The sequence below is a fragment of the Hylobates moloch genome, unplaced genomic scaffold (assembly GCF_009828535.3).
Source record: "Hylobates moloch isolate HMO894 unplaced genomic scaffold, HMol_V3 SCAFFOLD_18, whole genome shotgun sequence".
NCBI classification, from domain to species: domain Eukaryota; kingdom Metazoa; phylum Chordata; class Mammalia; order Primates; family Hylobatidae; genus Hylobates; species Hylobates moloch.
This window is the reverse complement of record NW_026652293.1, coordinates 25954646-25980255: the sequence shown is the minus strand read 5'-3', so window position 1 is coordinate 25980255 and position 25610 is coordinate 25954646. Positions and strand designations below refer to the sequence as shown.

The 25610-nt window shown below is 39.1% G+C and overlaps 1 long non-coding RNA gene across 1 annotated transcript in view; it reads left to right on the top strand.

Moving 5' to 3' along the window:
• The window catches only part of LOC116457868 (uncharacterized), a 34900-nt gene extending 26067 nt beyond the window's left edge, over positions 1-8833 (top strand). The window contains exons 2-3 of the long non-coding RNA XR_004245128.1: positions 367-487; positions 8631-8833. This is a non-coding gene — a long non-coding RNA (uncharacterized LOC116457868). The remainder of the gene's footprint in view (positions 1-366; positions 488-8630) is intronic.
• The last annotated feature ends 16777 nt before the right edge of the window (positions 8834-25610 follow it).

Below are 25610 nucleotides of genomic sequence, written 5' to 3'. Positions count from 1 at the left end.
ATCTGAAGTTTATTTTGCTGTACAACTCCTTTTTTGGGGAGTTTTAGTTGCTTCCTATACAAAGAAGGCAAGATTTCCTGCTTCCATGGCGTTGGAAGGCAGGTAACTCCTTTAAGGAGTTTGAGCTAGCATTCAGCAGGGAAAATGAGCTTGAGTTTTTTCTTGCTTCTAGTATGGTAGAGAGCAGTCTTCAACATGATACCCATCCCTAGGTAAGTAACTGAATTGGGGTTTGTCTTGCTGAAGTTAAGCTTAACAACCAGCTGGTCTTAATTTCTCCTTACCATTAGAGCACTCCATAATTGTGTAAGTTGTGCAATTGCTTTGCTTAACTTTGGTTTGTTTACGTTTTTGTTATTGTTTCAGTGTTTTTTCCATTGGGTTTGACCAGCTCTATATTCGACTTGATCAAATCCGAAGGAAAGCTTCCAAGTATGGGGAACAAGTCCTCTGAAGTGGCTAAATTCCCACACACACAAAAGAGAAGGTAGTGTGGTGGGGGGAGAAAAACAGCCAGCAAAAGGAAAAAAAAAAAGAAAGATTTTTGATTTTGGCTACTTAAGGGGCTTTATTGACATAACAAAGCCACCTATTTGGTAGCCAGGCCAAACTGAAAGAGCAATGGCTGTCGCCCCATGCTGCAGTTCCATAGCTAAGGTTCTGCTTTCTTTTTTTCACCCCAACAGTCTGGGTTTGGTTTCTAAATCAAGCCCTTTCTGGTTTGATACTTGGTACTTCTGAAATAGCAGCAATTTGTCCTAGCTGAAATATGGTAATGAGATTTTAAAAAATTTTTTTAAAGGACCTCAATGGTTAAAAGTCAGCTTAATTAAAAGCTAACATCCAAGATATGTGAGTGTGTGTGCGTGTGTGTGTGTGTGTGAGCGCATGTGTATATTTAAAAGGCTTTCATGTTTTTTTTTGTTTTGTTTTCCTAATAATTGGTTAGAACAATGAAATTTTCTTAAAAGGTTGATTGACTCTTAATAAATTATATTTTAATTTTTTTAACCCAAAGTTTAACTTTTATTCCATCTTGGCATTTTCAGTTTTCTCTCCCGTTTTAAAAGGCACGAAATGGTTACTCTCTCCTTCAACTCTGCTTTGAGTAATCCCACCTTTTTGGACAGAACCAGTGTACATCTTATACATATTGACTGATGTCACATGTCTGCCTAAAATATATAAAACCAAGCTGTGCCCAACCACCTTGGGCACATGTCATCAGGACCTCCTGAGGCTGTGTCATGGGCACATGTCCTCAACTTTGGCAAAATCAACTTTCTAAATTAACTGAGACCTGTCTCAGATATTCGGGTTCACAAGAGTAACAAAAATTAACTTGATAAAATAAATTAAAGCCTACTTCTGCCAATATTTTGAGACCAGTATATTTTAACAACATTTTTATTTAATGACTTCTGTCTTTCTTGTATAGTCATACAGAATTCACAAAAAGGACAGGACATAATGTTTGAAGGCTCTACCTGACCTGATTTAGACATCTGAAAACCACTGCTTGAAACACATGGATCAACTAAATCCAAATATTTTAAGCATCTAAAAAGTTAAATTGGAAACTGAAAAGACATGCTTGTCTTATGCTTCACAAAGATGCCTAAGCATTGGATTTTTGAATGTGGAATTATTCTACATAGCTCTCCTGAGCTCTCAACATTAGGCAGCCTACCACATCGAAATGGTATAATCAATCCATAGATGAACACTCCTAAAGAAAACGAATGTTCCCAAATTCCATAAAGATTGATGATGTCTCTGAAAGGATGGCATATACTTTGTGACAGAGTAAGATTTCTTCTCTGTCTTGGGAGCCATTGACTGCAGTCACATTGCTATTCAAGTAGTGGTAGTTAGTGATTTAATCTTTATTAATAGGAGAAAAAATTCCATTTGTTTAATATGCAGGTTATTTGTGATGCTAAATGCAATGTAATTGATGTAATTTAAAAGTTTCAGAGATAATGTCATGATTAATTCATCTGTAAACAATCTGGCATCTTTCATTTTATTGAGGCAGGCAAAATTTTTAACTAGCTGAAATGTGAGTAAGAACATTTATGACAACAATTATCATTTAAAAATACAATGCAGTATGAAAGATGAATGTCCTACAGGGCATTGTGCATTTGCTGTAAGATCTTAAGAGCTGTAATTCGGCATGATTCATTGTCTCTGTATGAAAGAAACACGAGGGCAGCATAACTAGCGTTGTGTCTTTGGACTGAATAAGGTTTTAGAATTTCATGAAGGTATATTTCAAGGGTCAATTTCTTGAGAGTTTTGCTGCCCCTGTGCAACTATTCATTCATTGAATCATTTATTCATCCATTCAATGAATATCATGGAGTGCCTTTTAAAGGACAAGTGCTTTGGAAGAATTGGGGATCGGTATATATAGATTGTTTCTGCCATCAAAGAACACCTAAAGTATTAAAGAGTAGAGTTTAAGTAAGATTCAATTAATATCCCACGAAATACATAAAATGGATACCATGGGAGCAATTAAAGAAGGTATTTAACCCAGGCTTGGGAGACAGGCTGATCAGAAGCTGCTGGAGGAACTGACATGTGAAAACTGTATCTTATTAAAGGATGCAGATAAAGTCACTGAAAAGTTATTCTAGGCAGAGAAGATGATATACAAATGCAAGAGGTTTAAAAACAAAGCAAAACAAAACAATATGTGTTATTTGTGAGCCATACCACATATTTGGTGATGTTGGAGAGCAATGTGCAAGGCAAGAAATGTTGCGGAGCAAGATCGGGGTAGAAAGATTCTAGAATGTGGAGGGTCATTGGGACTCTATTATACAATTTAGAATTTATTCTATAGATTATATAGACCCATGAGAGCACTATTTGTTTAGGTAGATTACTTTAGGGCTTTGAAAGGGATGAGACTAGAGGTGCAGAGAAACTATTTAGTATCGTGATGATGTAATCTGGGGAAAAAATGATACAGGCATAATTGCCACTGGGCTATGGCCGTAATTTGGGAGTGAATAAGAAAATTGAGCCTAAATTTGCAGTTTCAAAAGCATAGAGATTAAAGGCAGAATAAATAGGGGGATTTCAACATATAGTGAAGTAAGGGCTTAAGTAGGGGGCACAGAAAGAAGAGCCCATAAAGATGACAAAAAAAAAATGATGAGAAAAACACTCCAACAATTAAGAGAGTGTTATAAAATCTAAGGAACAAGGAACTAACAAAGTTCTGATGATGTGGTAAAAATAAGAAAGATAGCTTTAACTATTAGATTATCCATCAATAACTTTGGAAAAACAGTTTCAGTGGAATACTATGGGTAGAATACAAATTTCTGTGGATACTGTAGTGGATAGAATTGGGAGTTGAAGACATGCAGATGGAGTATTGATAGTTGTGTCCCTGAGAGCACATAGCCTGGACACTGGATGTCCTGGATCCTCAGCTTGCCACTGGCCATGGCCAATGTTGTAGTGAGATATATAAAAAACTAGCTAAATGGTTACTCATTATTATTGGCTAAAACATTTACCCCAAACTCCAATGTATTCGTCTACTGAAATAAACCAAATTGATAATGCAACTCCTCAAACACAGACCTTCCTGTAAAAAAGAGTTGGCTCAGTGAACTGTGGTGAGAAAGTGGGTATCAACTTCAGGAGTTGCACCTGTGATGAAAGAATTACGTGTGGAATAAAGTCATATATCAACACATTAAGTCCAAGTGTGGAATAAAGTTATATATCAACAGACTAAGACCAAGCAGGTGGGCTTCCTTTTTGTGAAAGGTGGGTTAGGAACGTTTATTTTTTAAATGTAGTGTTTTCTAAGCTATTTACAAATGTTAACTATTTAAGCGTTTTTTTATTTAATGTGATGAGATATAAATTATTGTTGTAGATGAGTAAATAGAAACACAGTAAGAGTTAGTAAATTGCCCAAAGTCACTCACACATATTTGAGTAGAAGTGTCAGGATTTGAACTCAGGCAGTGTAGCTTCAGAGTCTCTGCTCTTCCATGCTCTAAATACACTATTTGTATAGGTTTTATATATATATATATATATATATATTTATTAATAAGGACATAGAGTAGTGAATTAAAGGTATCACTTGGAATCTCCTAAATCCAGTTTTGCTTAATAATAATTAAAGAGGTCCTTTAATTAAGAACTTTAGGCCAGGTGCAGTGTCTCATGCCTGTAATCCCAGTACTTTGGGAGGCCAAGGTGGGAGGATCACTTGAGGTCAGGAATTCAAGGCCAGACTGGCTAACATGGTGAAACCTCGTCTCTACTAAAAATGCAAAAATTAGCTGGGTGTAGTGGAGCACGCCTGTAATCCCAGCTACTCTACTCAGGAGGCTGAGGCAGGAGAATTCTTGAACCCAGGAGGCAGAGGTTGCAGTGAGCCTAGATTGTGCCACTGCACTCCAGCCTGGGCAACAGAGCGAGACTCCATCTCAAAAAAAAAAAAAAAAAAAAAAAAAAAAAGAACTTTAGACACACAACCACAGTTTAATTATAAAAAGCTAAACTCACGTCATATAATGAGTTCCTATATCAAGTTATCTATAATGTCAAAAATAACACACAGGTGCATCATACTATTTATTCAAACCTAGTGCTGAGTTTATAAAATAGATTACCTCGAGAATAAGAAATCCAGGACTGGAAGAGAATGCAAACATTTTGGAATGAGCATTTAGAAAAATGAGACAATGTGATGGAGATTTAACTAGAGATTAGTAAAAGGCATGTTAATCAGCTACGAAGTCTGACTGAGTCTGACCAGCATACATTGGCAGTGGACCAACTGGCCTGGCTTTATGACTCAACTTTCACTAGCAACAGTCAATAGAGCAGGAAGATATGTGCATATGTATCCATGTGTCTGTGTATCAGGGGTTGAGGAAGCAAATGATCCTTTCTACAATCAGGGTTGCTGAAGGGAAAGGCAGTAAGGCAGATGGATAAGGGAGCAATTGGAATTTTAGGAATATATATTTACATAGTTTTGTACAGTTCAGTAATAATCCAGACAAATCGCTTAGGCCAGATGGTTGGTTTATCCAGCCATGCAGTGTGCCTTTTTTGTATGCAAATGAAATGTCTACATATCAAGAGAGCCTTGGGAAGAATCCAAACTGAAGCAGCCAATTTGCCCTAAAAGGTGATAAATTTAGGACCCAGAGAGGAGAATACTGGAGGTTGACAATATTGTTTCCTAATATGTCCTAGTGATTTAATTTTAATAAATTGATGTGAACTCGCTGTTCATCTAATTGTTCTCTAATAGATGTAGAGACTTTTTTCTTTTTTTTTTTTTTTGCATAAGTATGGCACAGAGGAGGCTAATAAAACTAAAGTTTTCTGCAATTTTTGGTTGATTCAAACCATTTCAATTTCAATTTCTCAAAAGCTCATCATTGGGAGAAAATTAAAGAGTCCCTAAATGATTATGAAATTGCAAATTCTCACAATAGCCTCAAAGAAATGCCTATCAGATCAAAGTTGGGGAAGAAAGCACAGTTGAGTAGAATGAGAGAGAATCCTGAAGATCATGATTAAGCCAATGACGGCTACTTCACCTGAAATCTCTGCCACCCTCAATATATGTGTGCTTTATCAAGTAATCCTTTCTCCTTTGACTAGGGTGGGATAGGGGAAAGGTGGCTCTCAAGTTGACCCATATCTAGCTTTAAAAGAAGAGCTGGCAATTCAAGTATTTTCTTGATAATTTAGGATTGGGAAGTCACGTTGCTGAGTTTTCTATGATTAGAAACTGAAGGAAAATTTGAAAGAGAGATAAAGTATAAAACAACATAAATTATGGCTAAACAAAGGATTCCTTCTGGAAAAGAGAAGAGGATAGGGCAGAAATTCCATGAGTGACAGATCAAGCAGCCCCTGAAGTTGTTTTAGAAAAAGAAATTAGTGATCTTGGTGAAGTGGGTTGTCTAATCATTTTGGTAAACTCTTCTGTTCCCTCCCTTCTGAGCCCTTGCCACAAAAACTAAACATAGGACCCAAGCCTCACCAAATATATTACTTTATTTGCCTGGCAACAATGATTGGTCCAAGGCATAAGCATGTGACCCAAGCAGGACCAATCACATTTTGTCTCCTGGGGTTGTTATTTGGTCACTGTTAGGAGGAAATACTTTTACCCCCGAGGATTGCTAGACTGAGATGCTGGTAGTAATAGTGAGAGGTGACAGTGTGCTGGCAGTACTCACAGCCCTCGCTTGCTCTCGGCACCTCCTCTGCCTGGGCTCCCACTTTCGTGGCACTTGAGGAGCCCTTCAGCCCACCACTGCACTGTGGGAGCTCCTTTCTGGGCTGGCCAAGGCAGGAGCTGGCTCCCTCAGCTTGCAGGGAGATGTGGAGGGAGAGGCACCAGCGGGAACCCGGGTTGCACGCGGTGCTTGCAGGCCAGCTGGAGTTCCTGGTGGGCGTGGGCTTGGCGGGCCCCTCACTCAGAGCAGCTGGCAGGCCCTGCCGGTCCCGGGCAATGAGGGGCTTAGCACCCAGGCCAGCGGCTGCAGAGGGTGTACTGGGTCCCCCAGCAGTGCCAGCCCACTGGCGCTGCACTCGATTTCTCACAGGGCCTTAGCTGCCTTCCCACGGGGCAGGGCTCAGGACCTGCAGCCCACCATACCTGAGCCTCCCACCCCCTCCATGGGCTCCTGTGCCGCCCGAGCCTCCCCAACGAGCTCAACCCCCTGCTCCACAGAGCCCAGTCCCATCAACCACCCAAGGGCTGAGGAGTGTGAGCGCACGGCGCGGGACTGGCAGGCAGCTCCACCTGCAGCCCCGGTGCAGGAATCCACTGGGTGAAGCCAGCTGGGCTCCTGAGTCTGGTGGAGATGTGGAGAACCTTTATGTCTAGCTCAGGGATTGTAAACGCACCAATCAGCGCCCTGTCAAAACAGACCACTCGGCTCTACCAATCAGCAGTACATGGATGGGGCCAGATAAGAGAATAAAAGCAGGCTGCCCGAGCCAGCAGTGGCAACCCGCTCGGGTCCCCTTCCACACTGTGGAAGCTTTGTTCTTTCACTCTTTGCAATAAGTCTTGCTACTGCTCACTCTTTGCGTCCACACTGCTTTTATGAGCTGTAACACTCACCGCGAAGGTCTGCAGCTTCACTCCTGAAGCCAGCAAGACCACGAGCCCACCGGGAGGAACAAACAACTTCAGACGTGCTGCCTTAAGAGCTGTAACACTCACTGCGAAGGTCTGCAGCTTCACTCCTGAGCCGGCGAGACCATGAACCCACCAGAAGGAAGAAACTCCGAACACATCCGAACATCAGAAGGAACAAACTCCGGACACGCCGCCTTTAGAACTGTAACACTCACCGCAAGGGTCCGTGGCTTCATTCTTGAAGTCAGTGAGACCAAGAACCCACCAATTCCGGACACAATAGTAATCTTCCCTAGTCACTGTAGGTAGCCTGTGTGCAGTAGGAGAGAAAGAGATCTGTCCCGCGGAAAGAGAAACAAAAGTCAAAATGAGAAACAAATGGAGAGGGGGTCTTCATTCCTATCCAAGAAGCTCTGACTGTATAGCCTCAATTCTGTAAGCTACACTTGAAAACAGGTATTCTGACTTGGTTACTGACATCTTTCAGGTCCCAGTTTTAAGTCCTATACTCATCTAAACAAAATTAGCCACCTAAAAATAATGAGTCACTCCCCACCTCCCCAGTCATCCAAGAGTGTGTTCTTTGTAAAAAGAGCATCACTAAGTAAAATGGGAGCTTAAGAAATCAAATCATAGAAGGCTGTGGTCAGAAAGAAGAATTTCTGAATTGAAAAGCTTGATCATGCAGCAATTCTGAGAGATGGTGAGATCTAACAGAAGCAATGAGGTTGTTTAGATATTATCAGTGCATACTTTCTGGGGATCATGAGAATGATATCTCAGAGACACGGGTAGAAGATGTCTTGTTGTTTCATTTAGAAAATCATTCAGAGGAAAAGGAAATTAGAGGTTAATAGGTCCTAGCAATGAGGATTTTTAGACAATGGTATATGAAATCAGAAGGGAAAGGCTGTTGAACCATAATGGAGGAGCAAAATACCAGATGAAGCAGCGATACTGTAATGAAGTCTACTAAACACATTGAGTGTCACATACAGGCAGAACATTAGATTATTTCTATTTTAAATTTTATAGTGCAAGTGAAAAGTTGTTTGTTTTTGTTTTTCATTTTTGCTATTTGGGGTAACAAAGAGAACATTTATGAAGAAGAGAAAGACACTCCATTAGGAATAGAGTCTGCAGAAATAGTACAATTTATGTCCAGAGAGAACTTTGCTTGTGAGGGCTGCCTACTTGATGCGAATGTTGTTTGATGGCTATCACTTTGATTTCCACAGGAACCACAGAGATATTCCAAGACCAAAGGTGTGGCTAAGTATAAAGTAATGGGGTCTCTAAATTAATGTCCACTTGGTGGCAGTAGACTGTGGTTTTTATTAATAACACTAGTCTTTAAATATATTTGTAGTATATGTAATTACCACTGAAATCTTAAGATTTTGCTACGCAAACTGTTATTTCCAATATGTACATATCTTAGAGAATCATTTATTGTAATTGTCTTCTTTTCCAGATGAGTCTATGCCCAGGACCACCAGATAAATGAGTCCTGTACAAAAGCTTCTGACTAATCCATGTGCTCTGGCTCAGCACTATACAGAGAAAAGACACAGTTTTTAAATTGATCGTTCAAAAGGAAACATATTTATGATATTTGCTCCATGATATGTATCTCTCATCTGTTAGCTCAGGCAGAATTAAAATGCTAGACAATAATGTTCCATGCCACTGTGCTTACTCCGGTCTCTCACATTGGTGTACTTCTGGCACAAAGTCACATGACATTTGAGTAATAGCTGTCTCCCGTGTGGACTTTACACCGCATGATGTCAGGGGCCATTCATTCTATTCCAATTATATAAATCATAGATTAGAACAGGTCTTGGCAAAGACTGGGTACTATATGAATATTTTTGAGTAAATGTATGAGCACAAAATATTTTATGTGGTTATATATCTAGTAAAACAGGCAAGGCTAACATATCCCCTTTCATTAGACTTCAAGAAAACTCCAGCGAATATTCATCAGAAAAAGAAAACCAGGAAAAATGAAAGAAGTAATAAAATTAAAATCTCGGATAGACCAAAAATAAATGATACAGAGCATTTAGGTAGTCAGAAGCTGTGCTAACTGGTTTCCAAACATGGTAAAGAACAGCCTGCTAGGAACACACTGTATCTCAAAGGGCAAAACAATAATGTCAAACCTTTCTCCTCTGCGTTGCAGATACCATTTGCATTTCAATGACACTACACTCTAAAGCATATGCTCTACTAAGTTTGTTAGATAAACCACATGTGCTCTGTTTCAAATCACATAGTAATAAAAGTGTTCCAGTTCTTTGATAGATTTACATAATTCCCTAACTGGACTACCATTGATTCCCCTTAAGAAAGGTATATAGACTGTCTATGAAAAATAGAGTTTCTTAAATCCAACTTCCTATGTGGAATGTATTATTACTTTATAGGAAAATAATTTCTAGCTGTTTTCCTGTTGTTCCCAAGAGTCTTTCCAATTTCTTTATATATCTGTCCTAGAATGTTCAATTTTCTCAAGCCCCTTAAAAAATCATTCTTGCTTTTCTACTCATTTTCACTTGTTAATCTTGACCCAGTTTTCTCTTGGTTTCATATTTTATCATTCTACTTTTATTCCACTCTCTACCCTCTCCAACTCCCCTAAATAAATTGTTTTTTCAGGTCATCATACCCCTATCTGTTTTTCCTACAAAACAGGGAAGCTCAGATGGAACATTATCGAATGGTGAAAAGTATGTCTTAGGACACAAAGTTTCTAACAAAGATCGATTCTTCTCATATGAAATAACTGCTTCTTTATACTTTTAATGGCATTTTAGAATACAGGGTAGGATTGCAATCCCTGAAATGTACCAATTCTGAATTAAATTAATTAATTAATTTTCTCAGCACACCACAGAGGTTGTGCCATCACTTTTTTGTATCATGCTGCCCCTGATTTTCCTCCTAGTGGGCCTGAAACATCCATCTTTCCACGAGTGTGGTCAGGAGATTAGGACTGTTATAAATGAAGTACAAAGAGAATTACTATTCCAAGCAGAATTTTGCTGTCAGTAAGATGTTAAAGATTATCTAAAGAATATCAAGTCAAATCCAGAAGTCTCAGCTGAAGGTGTTTCTTCTTTAACATACAGATTTTATACTGCCCATCAATGAGGGTAGGCCTTGGGACAGATTTATTCTAAGAAATGAGGATACAGTAGAGAAAGAAAAAGTCTGAAACTCTTCTTATGGGGCTGCGGAGCTGGGAGACTTTCAGAAATATGAGCAAGGAAATAAGAGAGGCAGATGACACATGAGTTTCCATGTTTACTCTCCAAACAGGCAGTCTGGAAAAGCTAAGGATGTGGACTTTTGACTAGAATAATGTTTGGGACTCTGAAAGGGGTTTGTCTTGGATGATTGCCCTGCAGAGCTTCAAAGTGGCCACATCAGGTGAAACACAGTGGCACAGTGTGGTGACAGAGGGCTGATGTTCAGTATCTGAGTCATTCTTCCTGTGTGGCATGAATAGAGCTATATGTTCTAAGGAGGGACTTTGGAAGTGGCTAAATGGAGAGTTAGATAGTCTGCCATGTGGCCAATTTTGTTGGTGTTTCTGCAGATGAACTACCTGCACCAGGAGTGTGAGGGAGGATGTTATAGAAATGCAGAGAGGTCTACAGTACAAGTGGGAGTTAAAATGAGGTCAACTCTGAGCCTGGCATGGTGACTCTGGCCTGTAATCCCAGAATTTTGGGAGTCTGAGGTGGGAGGATTGCTTGAGCTCAGGAGTTTGAGGCCAGCCTGGGCAACATAGCCAAACCATCTCTACAAAAAATAGAAAAATGATGTGAGTGTGGTGGCGAGCATCTGTAGATCCAGCTACTTGGGAGGCTGAAGTAGGAGGAGTGCTTGAGCCTGGGAGGCCAAGGCTGCGGTGAGCCATGATTGCATCACTGCACTCTGGCCTGAGTGACAGAGCAAAACTCTGTCTCAAAAAAAAAAAAAAAAAAAAAAAAAATGAGGTCAACTCAGCCACTGATTACTGCTAGACCCTGACCAAGTTAGAGAAGACAACCCAGTGGATTAAACCTTTCTCCAAATTAAGCCACATTGCTAGCATGTCAGTGATGATCAAGAGGTCAAAGTAGTGAGTGAGGGCTAAAGAAGTGAGAGCACACTTAATCTCAGAAGTATTTCAATCCATGGGCAAAAGGATATTCTTACCATGGGTAAGAGGAGGAAGTTTGCAGAAATCTGAAACACTGAAACAATTCTCTTAAAGACACTGGGAAAGACTTAAGTGTCCAAACTGTTTTAAACCAAATGAGTCTGTTTTTAATTTTTTCTCCAACTGGAGAAAATTTAAAATTGTTTTGGTTGGGGCCAAGGGTGAAGGAGTCTTAAAGAACATTGGATCAGATATACCAAATGATCAATTTGATAGATTGATTGATTAATCTTTTTTTAAACATCTAAGTTACTATGGGAGTAAATTCATAACTTTGCTACAAATGTTGTGGGAAAGTGGACAAGTCATTTCACTACTGTGAATACTAATTCATACGTTCCCATTTGGAAAAATAAAGGAGTTGGGCTGCACAATTCTTAAGGTCTTCTTTAGTTGGGAGAACCTATATGTATTTATAGTCTGTCCTTTTTATGTAGAGAACACCAATGTCTAATTATTTACATTTATTTTTATGATATAATTAAACCGATGTATTAAGCTGGCCTTTTTCAGACATACTTGCAACCAGAGTCATCGATTTTGAAGACAGCAACCAAGCCAAGCAATGTAAGGTTACAGCTATAAAATAGAACAGAGATGTCTAGACTATAGACACAGCCTGCCACTTTGTGCTGGTTGGTAAAGTGTTCCAGCCAACTGGAAGCAAATATTTCTCAGAAGCAGTTTCCTGCTCTCCTCCTCTCCTCACCATGCCCACTGTGCCCAACATGGCTCCAGCTGGGTCACAGAAGACTTCGTCCTGGAATACAGCATTTCCCTATTTAAATCTCTAACTTTGTATGTACTCTTTTCAATAAAAGCATATTTTTCATTACCATTCTGACCGTACTCCCTTCTTTGCTGGCTCCACAGCTAAGGTTTCTGCACCTGTTCCATAACTTCTGGGATCTGTCTCTGTTGCTGCAAGTATGCATTCCATAGTGTTAATAGGTCCATTCACTCTTCTGAAATCTGGGCAGCTTAAATCATATTACATTCTAACATATTTTTACTAGAATCAGTTCTACCCTCCAACTCTTGAGTGCAAACACAAGCACTTCTCTGTAAATTCCTTGAGGTCAGAAATAGTCCCCTAGTCAGCCTTCTGCTTCTGTAGTTCCTGGTTCATCAAGGTGCAGAGTACATATTCCACAGATAAACAGATAACTATCATTCAATGCTCTGATCTTTCCTTTATCTTGTTTCCCTGGATATTCCTCTTTCACAGCTCTTTTCTATTTAATTTACCCACATACTCCTCTAATTCCATTCACTTACTTTCAACCAATTCTTTTCATTGCTTATAAACAGATGTTTAGACAGTTTGTAGACATCATCAGTAATATGAGTCAACCTTTTATCACTGCAAGATGATGTTAGAAAATTACATCTTAAATTACTTTGTGACCAAGCTTTTACAAAATTTGCCCTTAGATAGTTATCCATATTGCTTTCTTGTTCAAAGTAGTAAAACTTAATTTTACCATATTTATAACTATAATATGCTGTAATTTTACATTTTAAATAGGAAAAGGCAGGAAGATACACAAATCTTGAATGTGCAAAATCTTTCTTCCATAACTGAACCAGGGATAGAACATAAGTCAGTTTTATTCCTCACTTGGGAAAGCTAATATCACTTCCTCTGTATCCGCTTTTGTTATATTCAGTAGAATAAGTAATAAGAAAGTGACTCTATTTGTAAAGGAGAATGGTCCAGAAAACCTTGAATAGAAATTTCAAATAACATGGTAGTTACAAGCTGAGTGACTTATTTGTCATAGAATCAATAAAGCTATGTGTGAGAGGTGATGGCAGAAAAACTAGACAAAAATTGTATAATATTGCAATGGAAGTACTCCTGGAAATGCTAAGAAATGAATTTGAAACCTATTTCATTGCTTGAATGGAGTCTGTGTTCTGAATGATAAGACGATCCATTGGGGATTTTCCATCTGAATGATCTTTTGTAACTTAAGCCACAAGAACATCATGTGAAACTGCCCAGTGGAGATTATGTTGTGCTCTATGTGTATTCCGAAGCAGACCACAGGCTTGGAATTAGTGAAGTAATTGATGAATATAAAACTTCGGCATGACACATAATTTCATTTTCAAAGGTTGAAACAAAACCTTAGCTTTTCAGAGATGTGCTGCTATCTTAACCGGCATTCCTTCTTGTATCACGGTGCAATTGCAGATTGAGAGGCAATTATTTTCCTTCAAATTAAATAACTTCCTGAAGCTGTTTTCTAAAAGATTCTGTTTTCTGCCAAAGTCATTTTGTGAATGGCCACTTTAGGAATGAGCATCCTGATGGTGTCCCAAATCCTGTAGACAGCTGATTTTCTTTCCAATTTATTTAGAGCAATAGTTTTGTATTCAACCCTTGATGTCAAACCAAAATTTCTACATGTGAAGAAGATTCAACAAATTTGTAAAGAGTAAAAGCCCTTGAAAATTTTTATAACTAGTCAGAAATGGACAAAGTTCGCTACTTTGTATTGTAACTTTTCAAACTTCTTAGCTTTTCAAATGCAAATAGGCAAACCTGTCTCTATCCAAATTGTCTCTTTATGTTGTTTAAGGAAGAAGTCTGACAGTATTCTCTACCTCTCTACTATATATATATACACATCCAAACACATAGATGTATGTATATCCACACACATAGATGTCACTCTTTGTATATATTATGCATATAAACACACACATGCATGATACATACATATAGGTGTATGCATATCTGCCACTCTGTATATTATATAAACACACACATGCACACACACATGCATACTGGTGTATGTATATGTCACTATGTGTGTGTGTGTGTGTGTGTATAGGCACATATATAATGTTTTCTGAGAGGTGGAAAACTACAGTAGTCAAAATATTTAGAAATAATAAAGGATAATATAACAAAGACATTACTGAATATTCTATCCTTTTATAGTCAATTAGAAATTAGTTTTGCTAATTCAGTGTGTAACATTTGAATATATAAATTTCTTCATTCTATTTTATATTATTCTTTAATATAGTAATAAAATGCAGATTCTTAAACCACATTTTTAAACATACTTGGAAAATAAGTAACATTTTTATATGAAATTATTGACAAATTTTCAAGAACATAAATCTCTATAATGTGTGAGGGAAATGTTACATTACAGGTCTCATTAAATATGCTTAGCTTAAATGATGGTTCTGACAATGAGTATGTGACAAATTAAAGTTAGCCATGAGTATGTGAGGCTAATTCCAGTAATGCTAGCTATAATTCATATTTAGTTCCTTTATTAATGCAATTAATCACATCTCTAAAATCAAGAAGAAAACCCATCAAACAACTTGTAAATTGGAAATGGATTTTGTCAATTTCAACATCCATTCCTTATTTTTTAAAAAAATTTGGTTAAATAGAACTAAAATGACATTTCTTCAACTTGACAAGCCAACAGTTAGATCTTTCCCTCCGTGGAAACAACTTCTTGACTATATTCCATCAGTTGCACATCCTGTGGGGACTAACTCCTGAAACCCTCCCAAACCCCTCCATCTCCACTGCTGCTGCTTAGTTTCGCTTTTTTTTTTGAGACGGAGTCTGGCTCTGTTGCCTAGGCTGGAGTGCAGTGGTGCAGTCTCGCCTCACTGCACCCTCCACCTCCTGGGTTGGTTCAAGCAATTCTCCTGCCTCAGCTCCTGAGTAGCTAGGATTACAGGCACACACCACCACGCCTGGCTAATTTTTGTATTTTCAGTAGAGACGGAGTTTCACCATGCTGCCCAGGCTGGTCTCAAACTCTTGACCTTGTGATCCCCCTGCCTAGGTCTCCCAAAGTGCTGGGATTACAGGCATGAGCCACTGCACCCGGCCTAGTTTTGCCTTTTATTATCACTCAATTAGAAGATAATCACCTTAATTCTTTTCTGTCATTTTTTTCATACTTCCTTCCCAAGTTACTGTCAGAACAATCTTTCCAAAATGGAAATCTTACTTTATTCCTTATTTTAAAAAATTCAATGGCTTCTCAGAACCTACTGAATAAATTTCTGATTTCAAACACAACATGCTAGACCTGCCATGTTTTGGTGCAACCAGCCATCAAGTTTTACCTTTGTCGTTTCTCACACTTTTAATGAAAGTTCCAGCTTTGATGAACTATTTTAATTTTCTGAATGTTAGTTCCCTCATAACTTGTGGCACTTTCATGAGTTGCAGTTGTTGCTTGAAATGCTTTACTTGCCATATTCATCCTGGAAAAAAATAAGGATCTAATGCAAGCATTGACTACTTGGAGTATTCTATTCAGATTTCCAAAAGTTAGAGCCTTTTCCCTATGATTTCACAGAATCCTGTTTTGGTCAGTAATATATCACTTTCCATTGCATGATAAATGGTGGTTTACCTCAACTTGAGGGAATGACGTCTTATTCAGTTTTATATTCTAAGGACCTGTAATGGTCTGAGAAATAATAGTTGCTTGTTCCATATATGTAGAAATAATCAAATATTTTCCTTGAATCTTATTTTCTGCAAGGCTTCGTGGAAATAGTAGTATCATCTAAGAATACAATATGTTTGGAGCTCTAACCTGCAGATATTTTTTTTCACGTGCCTGCAATTCAGACTATTACCCTTCTGGATTCACTAAAAGTATATTCTTAATCTGTACTGGGAAGTTCTATACTGTTGCTTTAATCCTTGGTGCTGTTTATTTCAACTAAGATACACCTTGAAGACAATCTGCCTGTAACATTCATAATCCCTGAATGGATAGCACCCAATAAAAGAGAGAACACCATTGCCAATTTTCTCTTCTATCCAAGTACTCCTCTGTCTTTATACCTTATTTGACTGGAATATCTTATCTTTCCATGTTAAATGCTCTTCTCTCTTGACCTCTAGATCACTGTACTCTCTTGGTTCTGCCTCTGTTTCCCTAATATTTTCCACTTTAAAATTGTCTTCATCTGCTCATGCTTCAATTGATGCCCTCTTTTTAAAAATTCTGTCCTTAGCCACCATTTCTCTCTAAGTTCTACTGAATAATAACCTTAGACATTTTTGTGATTTTATCTTTTATTTCTATGCATTTTTTTTACCAAATGCATACTTCTAGATGTGATACCCCTCATATTTTTCAGAACATATCTAGTTCATTGACATTATTTTCAAAGATATATCGACAGCACCCCAAACTAAACATGTACAAAAATATTTGTCTTCTCCACAAATATGTTCCCATTTGAATATTTACCGCCATTGTTGTTGGAGGATACCTCTAAAGAACCCTGGAAGAAAATATCAGTGTTAGTCACAATTTCTTATACTTTTCATCCCTGCAGTCAAGAAGTAAATCACCATATCATAGAGAATTGTGAAGGATCTGAGATTTTATCATCTTACAAGCTAACAGGTTAGCTGGCTACAATTTCGCAGATTCTGCAGAAGACACAGGACTCCAGGATCAGACACAAAGAACTTTGCTACTCATGGCACAGCAGGCAGCATGAGCTTCATGTTCACACCAGTTTCCTTTGACTCCTCAGTCACATTGGTGTGGTGCAGAGAAAACCCAGGTGGATGCTGGACACAGAGTGAGTTTGTTTCATAGTCAAAGAATTCTGATCTTCGGAAACCCAAATCTTTTATAAGGTATATGCAACCAAAAGCACCAAGCCTTTGCCCTCACAGGAGACACCTTCTCTATCTTCCAAGGAGATAGAAGATACAAACATTTTTGAAAGATAGGGACAAAGGGAATAAGTATCTCTGTTCTAAAACATGTAGGAATACAAGAAACATGTAAAGAATATTCTCCCTATACTTATCGTACCTGCTCTATCTTCTGTTCCTCATTTCTTAACAGCCGTGTGAAATTGGACAAATTACTTACCTTCATTGTCCCACAATTTTTTATGTGTTAATGGGAATAATAATAGTACCTAAAACATAAGAGTTATTATGATTTTTCAAAGAGTTAATACGTCTAAAGTTTCTGTGGTAAAGCCTGGCACATTATTAAATGCTATTTAAGTCATTATTAAATAACTGAATAATCATAAGTACTTATTACTATTATCATCATCATATTTACTGTTCCTTTTCCATTTTGTTTGCCATTGGCACTTAGCTTCTCTCTTGTCTACTGCAGTATAGTCTTCCTATGATTCTGCACCCAGACTCTCGCCTCCCCCATTTACTCTTTGTGCAGTTTCAGTGATGTCCACTTGATTCTTCCAGAAATTTTAGATGATTCCAGGTTGCAGACAGAAACTGGCCTGCAGTATGGAATTCAGGATCCTTCTCAACATGACTTTTTGCTAGTCTCTTTCCCCTTTATACTTCAGTAGTTTAGACTTTTTGTATTTTATGAAGAGATTAGGTACATTTAGGCATCCACAACTTTGATCCTGCTGTTCCCTCAGTCAGAAACCCTTTTATCTTTACCTGTGAAAATTCTTGTAATGTTACTGAGGTCAGTTAATGCTATTGCTTCCCCAAACTTCTTGCAAGCACACACTCTGCCTGGCTTATCTTTCAATACTCTCTTGGTTGTAAAATCATTTTAGCAACACAAGTATCATATTCATCATCCATCCATTGTCCTTATATTCTCCCTGTTTAACTTTCTACCCATCTAGCTCCTTTGTCTTTGCTTGTCACATATCCTGGTCATTCTCTTCATTCATATGAACTGATTTAGCAGGCTCACTTTCCTACAGCTTTAGGTTCTGCATGGATGGCTTCCTTTTGGACATCTAATTTGGGCTGATCCAGGATGAACACTGCCCTATACTGCTTCCCCTCTAATACTGCTGAGTTCTGTCCTTGAGGTTGAGGCCTTCCAAGTCCAGAAACAAATCATCAATGCCTCATAGTCCTACCCTTCACCTTTTTTGATCTAACACATATTTTTGTGTAGGAGGCTTATCATCTTGATAATCAAACAAAAAGCCCAGCATCAAAAAGTCACCTGTGGTCAAAGCTGCAAATACCAAGGAAATGTTTTGGTGAGCATGAATTTAAAAAAAGCATATTACTTTCTCCATTTAGCCTGTGCCAATTAAGACTGTGTAGGAGGAGATTTATTGCAATTAAATAATTTAAAATATTATGTATAATTTCAGTTAATTGAGCAAAAATGTAACAGCATTCAAGAGAAAAGAGCAAAGGAAAAACCAATGTAAAATTTAAAAATATATACATTCTATATATTGATCTGGGTTTATAAAGGGATTTAAATTGCAGTTCTAAATTTATTTAGTTTTATATTTCAATTGCACATCTGTTTCTCATTTTCATGGAACATGTTTCAATCTCAGAGTGAAAGATTTCCTGAAAATCATAGGATTTATATTTACTGTGTTCCTTATAAAACCAAACTCATGACGGGTGATGGTCAATAAGTGGTCTTTGTTGCATTAAATAAAAAGAATCTGTGAACTTTGAATGCTACTACTTATTAATGCACAAAACTGAATACATAAAGACAATGAAATATTGATAAAATGTAAATTTAACATAGTCCACTAACATTAAGATAGAGGTTATTAAAAATCAAAATTAAGACATATATGATCAAATTGAATATCTGATGTAGGAATAGGTAACACACAAAGCAAATAGAGAAAATAGCCAGTAAACACATGAGAATAATATATTACAGAGTCGCTAAAGTTTTCCTCATATCTATTTAATACAACTAATAAAAAGTCCAGGATATGCCTTTTGAACAGATGCAACGGTGTGCCTACCATGTATTGAGCCTTAGTAATCAAAGGAATTACCTTAGTTCCAGCCAAGACAATAATGGGAGGGTGTACTAGTTCATTTTCATGCTGCTGATAAAGACATACCTGAGACTGGGTAATTTATAAAAAAAAAGAGGTTTAATGAACTTACAGTTCCACGTGGCTGGGGAGGCCTCACAATCATGGTGGAAGGAGAAAGGCATGTCTCACATGGCAGCAGACAAGAGAGAATGAGAGTCAAGTGAAAGCGGAAACCCCTTTAAAATCATCAGATCTCATGAGATTTATTCACTACCATGAGAATAGTAAGGGGGGGACTCTGCCACGGGTCCCTCCCACAACACGTGGGAATTATGGGAGCTACAATTCAAGATGAGATTTGGGTGAGGACACAGCCAAAGATAAAGTGCAGTGTTGCAGTTTTCTCCTGACCTCTCCAGCACTTGGATTAGGTGTGTTACTACTTCTTATGAAGTCTATAAGCGAGTAATAAGGGCAGTTCTAGATTGCCCTGATAGACAATAGCTCATCTCAGCTTTTAATGACTAAAAAAGTTCTATTTCATGTGTTTGGCTGACCAATGACTAAGTGGCCAGGGATGGTGTGAGTGTCCTCCATTAACCCCTTTCTCTCCCAGATCTCCCCAGCCATCCCTATCTTCCAGCACAGTTTTCCAGAAATTATGAAACTAGATCATGCAATGGAGCTGTATGAAGTAACCAGGATCACAAAAGAGATCTACTTGGTATCATATTGTGTCCGGAATTGTGGGTTCTTGGTCTCACTGACTTCAAGAATGAAGCCGCGGACCCTTGCAGTGAATGTTACAGCTCTTAAAAGCAGTGTGGACCCAAAGAGTGAGCAAGATTTATTGCAAAGAGCAAAAGAACAAAGCTTCCACAGTGTGGAAGGGGACCCGAGCGGGTTGCCGCTGCTGGCTCGGGCAGCCTGCTTTTATTCTCTTGTCTAGCCCCACCTACGTCCTGCTGATTGGTAGAGCCGAGTGGTCTGTTTTGACAGGGCGCTGATTGGTGTGTTCACACACCTTGAGCTAGATACAGAGTGCCGATTGGTGTGTTTACAATCCGTGAGCTAGATATAAAGGTTCCCCACATCTCCACCAGAGCAGCTAGATACAGAGTGTCGATTGGTGCACTCGAGCTAGACACAGGGTGCTGATTGGCGTGTTTACAATCCGTGAGCTAGACATAAAGGTTCCCCACATCTCCACCAGAGTCAGGAGCCCGGCTGGCTTCACCCAGTGGATCCTGCACCGGGGCTGCAGGCGGAGCTGCCTGCCAGTCCCTTGCCGTGCGCTCGCACTTCTCAGTCCTTGGGTGGTCTATGGGACTGGGTGCCGTGGAGCAGGGGGCGGCGCTCATCGGGGAGGATTGGGTGGCACAGGAGCCCATGGAGAGGTGGAAGGCTCAGGCATGGTGGGCTGCAGGTCCCGAGCCCTGCCCTGCAGGAAGGCAGCCAAAGCCTGGCGAGAAATCCAGCGCAGCACCAGTGGGCTGGCACTGCTGGGGGACCCAGTACACCCTCCGCAGCCACATGCCCGGGTGCTAAGTCCCTTATTGCCCAGGGCCAGCAGGGCCGGCCGGGTGCTCTGAGTGCAGGGCCCGCCGAGCGCACGCCCACCCGGAACTCCAGCCAGCCAGCAAGTGCCGCATGCAGCCCCGGTTCCCGCTTGCGCCTCTCCCTCCACACCTCCCCGCAAGCTGAGGGAGCCGGCTCCCGCCTTGGCCAGCCCAGAAAGGGGCCCCACAGTGCAGTGGTGGGCTGAAGGGCTCCCCAAGTGCTGCCAAAGTGGGAGCCCAGGCAGAGGAGGCACCGAGAGCGAGTGAGGGCTGTGAGGACTGCCAGCACGCTGTCACCTCTCAATATCAACTAAACACCTGGCTCCTATTTTCTTTTGTTCACTACAACCATTTTAAGAATTAACTAGTCTATTCTTCCTCCTGAGTTGTTATATTTTTTTCCGCTCAGAAGCGTTTCCCATAATAATTCATTTTTTAAAAAAATCAGATCAGGCCAAATGCGGTGGCTCAAATCTGTAATCCCAGCACTTTGGGAGACTAAGGAAGGTGGATCACTTGAGGTCAAGAGTTCGAGATCAGCCTGGCCAAGATGGCGAAATCCCATCTCTAGTAAAAAACACAAAAATTAGCTGGCCGTGGTGGCAGGTGCCTGTAATCCCAGCTACTCAGGAGGCTGAGGCAGGAGAATTGCTTGAGCCTGGGAGACAAAGGCTGTAGTGTGCCAAGATCCTGCCACTGCACTTCAGCCTGGGTGACAGAGTGAAAAAAAAAAAAAAAAAAAAAAAAATTAGATCACTGGTCTACTAAATTCCTTTAATATTCTGGGCCCTGGAATATTTTTAGTCCTGTGAAGCCTAGGCAGAATGGATGCACATGAGTTCAAAGGAAATGACATACTCAAATTTTAATGAGAGAAAAAGCAGTGTTTCAGTTTACAAAGAGAAGATTAGACAGGATGTTATGCATATTATTATTTAATATTAATTTGTAATTACCATATGTAAAAATAAGACAAACACGATGAGAAAATTCAGTATGTCAACCCTGTTGTCAATAGATAGAGATGATTGATTTTATTTCTAAATCAAGATGGCCATATCTCAAAATAACAATTTGTTATTTGGCCTAAAAAAGTCATTGAAAGAAAGTCTTTAATAGAAACATTTTAGTCCTCTCTTCATTTTTCTTTGTGGAACTTGATTATGTACATTTAATGGGCCATTTCTGTTATTTTTCTGAGATTAATGGATGTCTGGGAAACTTTTCCTCCAGTTAAGCTTTATTTATTCATTATATTGATTATCTTTTAAAATCATTTTGATACTTGATTTTGAAAACTGTAGATATACTTTGATTGGAATATTCAGTTCCTACATGCTAAACCAAACTGCAGATGCAATTGAATTACTGTCCAGGTAATAATAGACCATTTATAAATTGATGAATGGAGTGAATTAAACTAATCTTAAGTCTATTTATGAATCTTTTCTCCAACCATTCTTTGTAATAGAATTTAGACAGATTGCTCAACAGCTCCATAGATAGATGGATAGACAAATAGAGTTGCCCATGCATTGTTCCCACATAAACTGTCCTATGCAACTGATTAAATGCTTAATTTAAAAATAGTGCATAAAGAAGACAACATTATTCTTGTAATTATGAAAGAAATTATGACTTAATATTCTTTATGTTTTAATTACTGAAGCTCTATCTAGCAGTTTAGAAAAAATATTGAGTTTTCTATGAAATATATCAAGATTTTAGATTACCATGTGCATCATTTTATTGCTGGTCTAAATGGCTACCCAGACTTTCCCAAGGGAGAAGCCATATTTTTCACAGTATGCTTTCCTTTATTGGAAGACTTGTTTTAAAACAATGTGTAGTGATAGCACAGAGTTCTTAAAGGTTATAATCAATCCAGACTTCTCCTACACTGAAGATTCTGAAGAAAAAACAAACAAACAAACAAACAAAAAACCCAAAACTTGAAAGTTGTCATTTGCCAAAGCATTGCCTAGGAGAATATATTCAAGGATGATATATTGTGCATACCCAAGTACAGGTTCTGTATTTGACTCTGGGGATACAGAAAATAGTAAGCCATACAATTCCCCTGCTCTCAGGAAGCCCACAATGCAAGAGATGAGATGAACGTTAAACAAACAATTACACAAATTGTTATTTAATGACAATTGTAATAAGCACAGCATGCTATGAGAAGGCAACATATGGACTGCACACTAGTCTGTGCGTATTGAAACCTTTCCTGAGAAATGAACATTTAACCTGAGTTGGAGTGGAATGGAGTAGAACTGACCAGATAAAGTGGTGACCAAATCAGCTCGCACTAAATTAAGATTCACTTTTATAGTATAGATTGTACATAGTTCTGAAGAAAGCTTTATAAATTACCTACCTCCAATCATTTGAAAATGTAGAATTGCATGACTGTATATAAATGAAGACCAGATGGTGAAGCAATCTAGTGATGAAAGTTGGAATAATGAGGAGGAAAACTTGAGCTGATTCTAAAGTATAAGTAGTTTGGATAGAATAAGAGAAACAGCCTATTCCATTTCATGTACTCAATAGCCCACCGATATTTATGATGTACCTGGTATATTCTAGCAACTGTCTTGAGTTCTGGAAGTACAGAGCACAATAAGCATTATGTCCTTGCTTTCGAGGAGCTCATTGTCTAGTTTATGTATATACATACAATGGGCTCTATTAACAATTATGAAAACTGAGGCACAAAGTAGTAAAGGAACTTCCCCAAGGTCATACAAACAGTATAAATGATGAAGACAGGATTTGATTACAGGGAGCTGACTCCAAAGTCCATGTTCTTAACCACTGGTTTTGTATTGTTAAATTGATCATTTTTGCAAGAGGTAAAAACAAGATGCTATTGTACACATGAGAGCACCTGCTATGCCCCATACCCCAGTGTAGTGCGAACACTTTTGAGGGATCAACAGGTTCGAGGATCTGGCTTTTTAGCTCTCTGTGCTTGAAAATTCAACATCATTAGTCCATATCGAAGCAATTTGGCATAGAGATTATTGCTACTCAGACATACTACAATAATTAGACTGGAGCAGCCATAACCATTGAAGAGCAGAGTTTGAAGCCTGACTCAATGAGAATCGAACTTTGGCTTCACCACTTAGTCACTACTTGTCCTTGACCAAGATACCTAGTATCTCAGGGAATCACTTCTCCCATCTGTAAAATGAAAATATTACTAACATACTGGATTCTTGTGATGCTTAAGAGTGTTTACGCATATGTGTAAAGCAATTGGAAAAATGCCTGGATCTTAGTAAGAATCCATGATCTGGGTTGTAATGGTAATAGTTGTTGCAGCTGCAATTCAATACACCCGACATAAGGGCTTGTCGAGATAGATTTTCTCCTGAACACTGTAGGCAATGCACTGGCACTATTAATCTCTGTTACTCTGGTTTCTATGGCGCAGATACTACTACTGGCCTTCATTTTACAGATGGGGAAAGTAAGTCAGAAAGGTAAATAAACCTATGAATCTTTCTTGACCCGTGCCACTGCTTTCTGCATGACTCATTATTCCTTTAGATATGTAAACACATATGATCAATGATAGCCTGCTGCAACTGGGAACTGGCCTGGCTCATCTACATGACTTTGCAGATATCTGCTTTGACCCATCATGTGTTCGCTTGAAAGTTCAACGTTCATGGTTATTGACTATGTGTGGATTGAGAGAGAGAGAGAGGAGAACTGAGAATTTCACTAAGGTTTTTATTTTTGGTTGTTGGATCTATGATGATGCTAGTAACATAGAAAACAGAGTCATGGGTGATACGGCAAATTAAGTTTCAGATAAACCAAATTTATAATTAGAGTTGGCCTAATTGTTCCTGCAGTTAGGCATCTGAGTATGCAAAATTGTATACATTATTCTTTTAAAAATATAACTGTGTTGAAATAGTACATAAACATCTTACAAAGTCATTTGGCAAGTATATAAAGCAAAACGTATTTTACTTTCTCCTTTTATTTTATTTATTTATTTTTGAGACGGAGTCTCACTCTGTTGCCCAGGCTGGAGTGAAGTGGTGCAACCTCGGCTCACTGCAAGCTCCGCCTCTGGGGTTCACGCCATTCTCCTGCCTCAGACTCCCGAGTAGCTGGGATTACAGGCGCCCGCCGCCACTCCCGGTTAATTTTTTGTATTTTTAGTAGAGACGGGTTTTCACCATGTTAGCCAGGATGGTCTCGATATCCTGACCTCGTGATCCGCCCGCCTCAGCCTCCCAAAGTGCTGGGATTACAGGCGTGAGCCACCGCGCCCGGCCTACTTTCTCCTTTTAAATCTAATCTCCACGGAGGTAAGCACTGTTAAAAGTTATGTGACCATGCATCTAAAAGTTAAGTGACCCCCAACATACATGTTACATTAATCTTATTTCTCCCTATGGTCCTCTCGGTCTCACTTTTTCCCCTAGGCCATTGGCTTCTGATGTCCTGACTCAGACTTTACTGAGGCAACCAGCAATGTGTGGATGACCACCAACTCCATGCAGGTACAACCCAGTAGCGGCTGTCTCCTGCCTGCTCCACAGCTCTCACCCCTTGGCTCTTGGCATCCTTGTTAAAGCTGTCATTGAAGCAGATCTCTCTAGGTGTCCACACGCATATCACAGGAGTGCAGTGGGACTGACACTTGTGAGGCAAATATTTGAGATATGGGAGATGAGAGCTCATGACAAATCTTCTGCCTTCTTTAGCAGAATGAGCCGTCGTGTTCTGACAAGTTGCTGTTTCCCTGGGAATACATACCGTCCCTGGAGATCAAGCAATTACTGGGGATGGATACCTAGTGCCACCCTGCATCCTGGTGTTGGTGCTTCCTACTTTGCTGGAATTGCACTCTCTAATAGCACAGTAG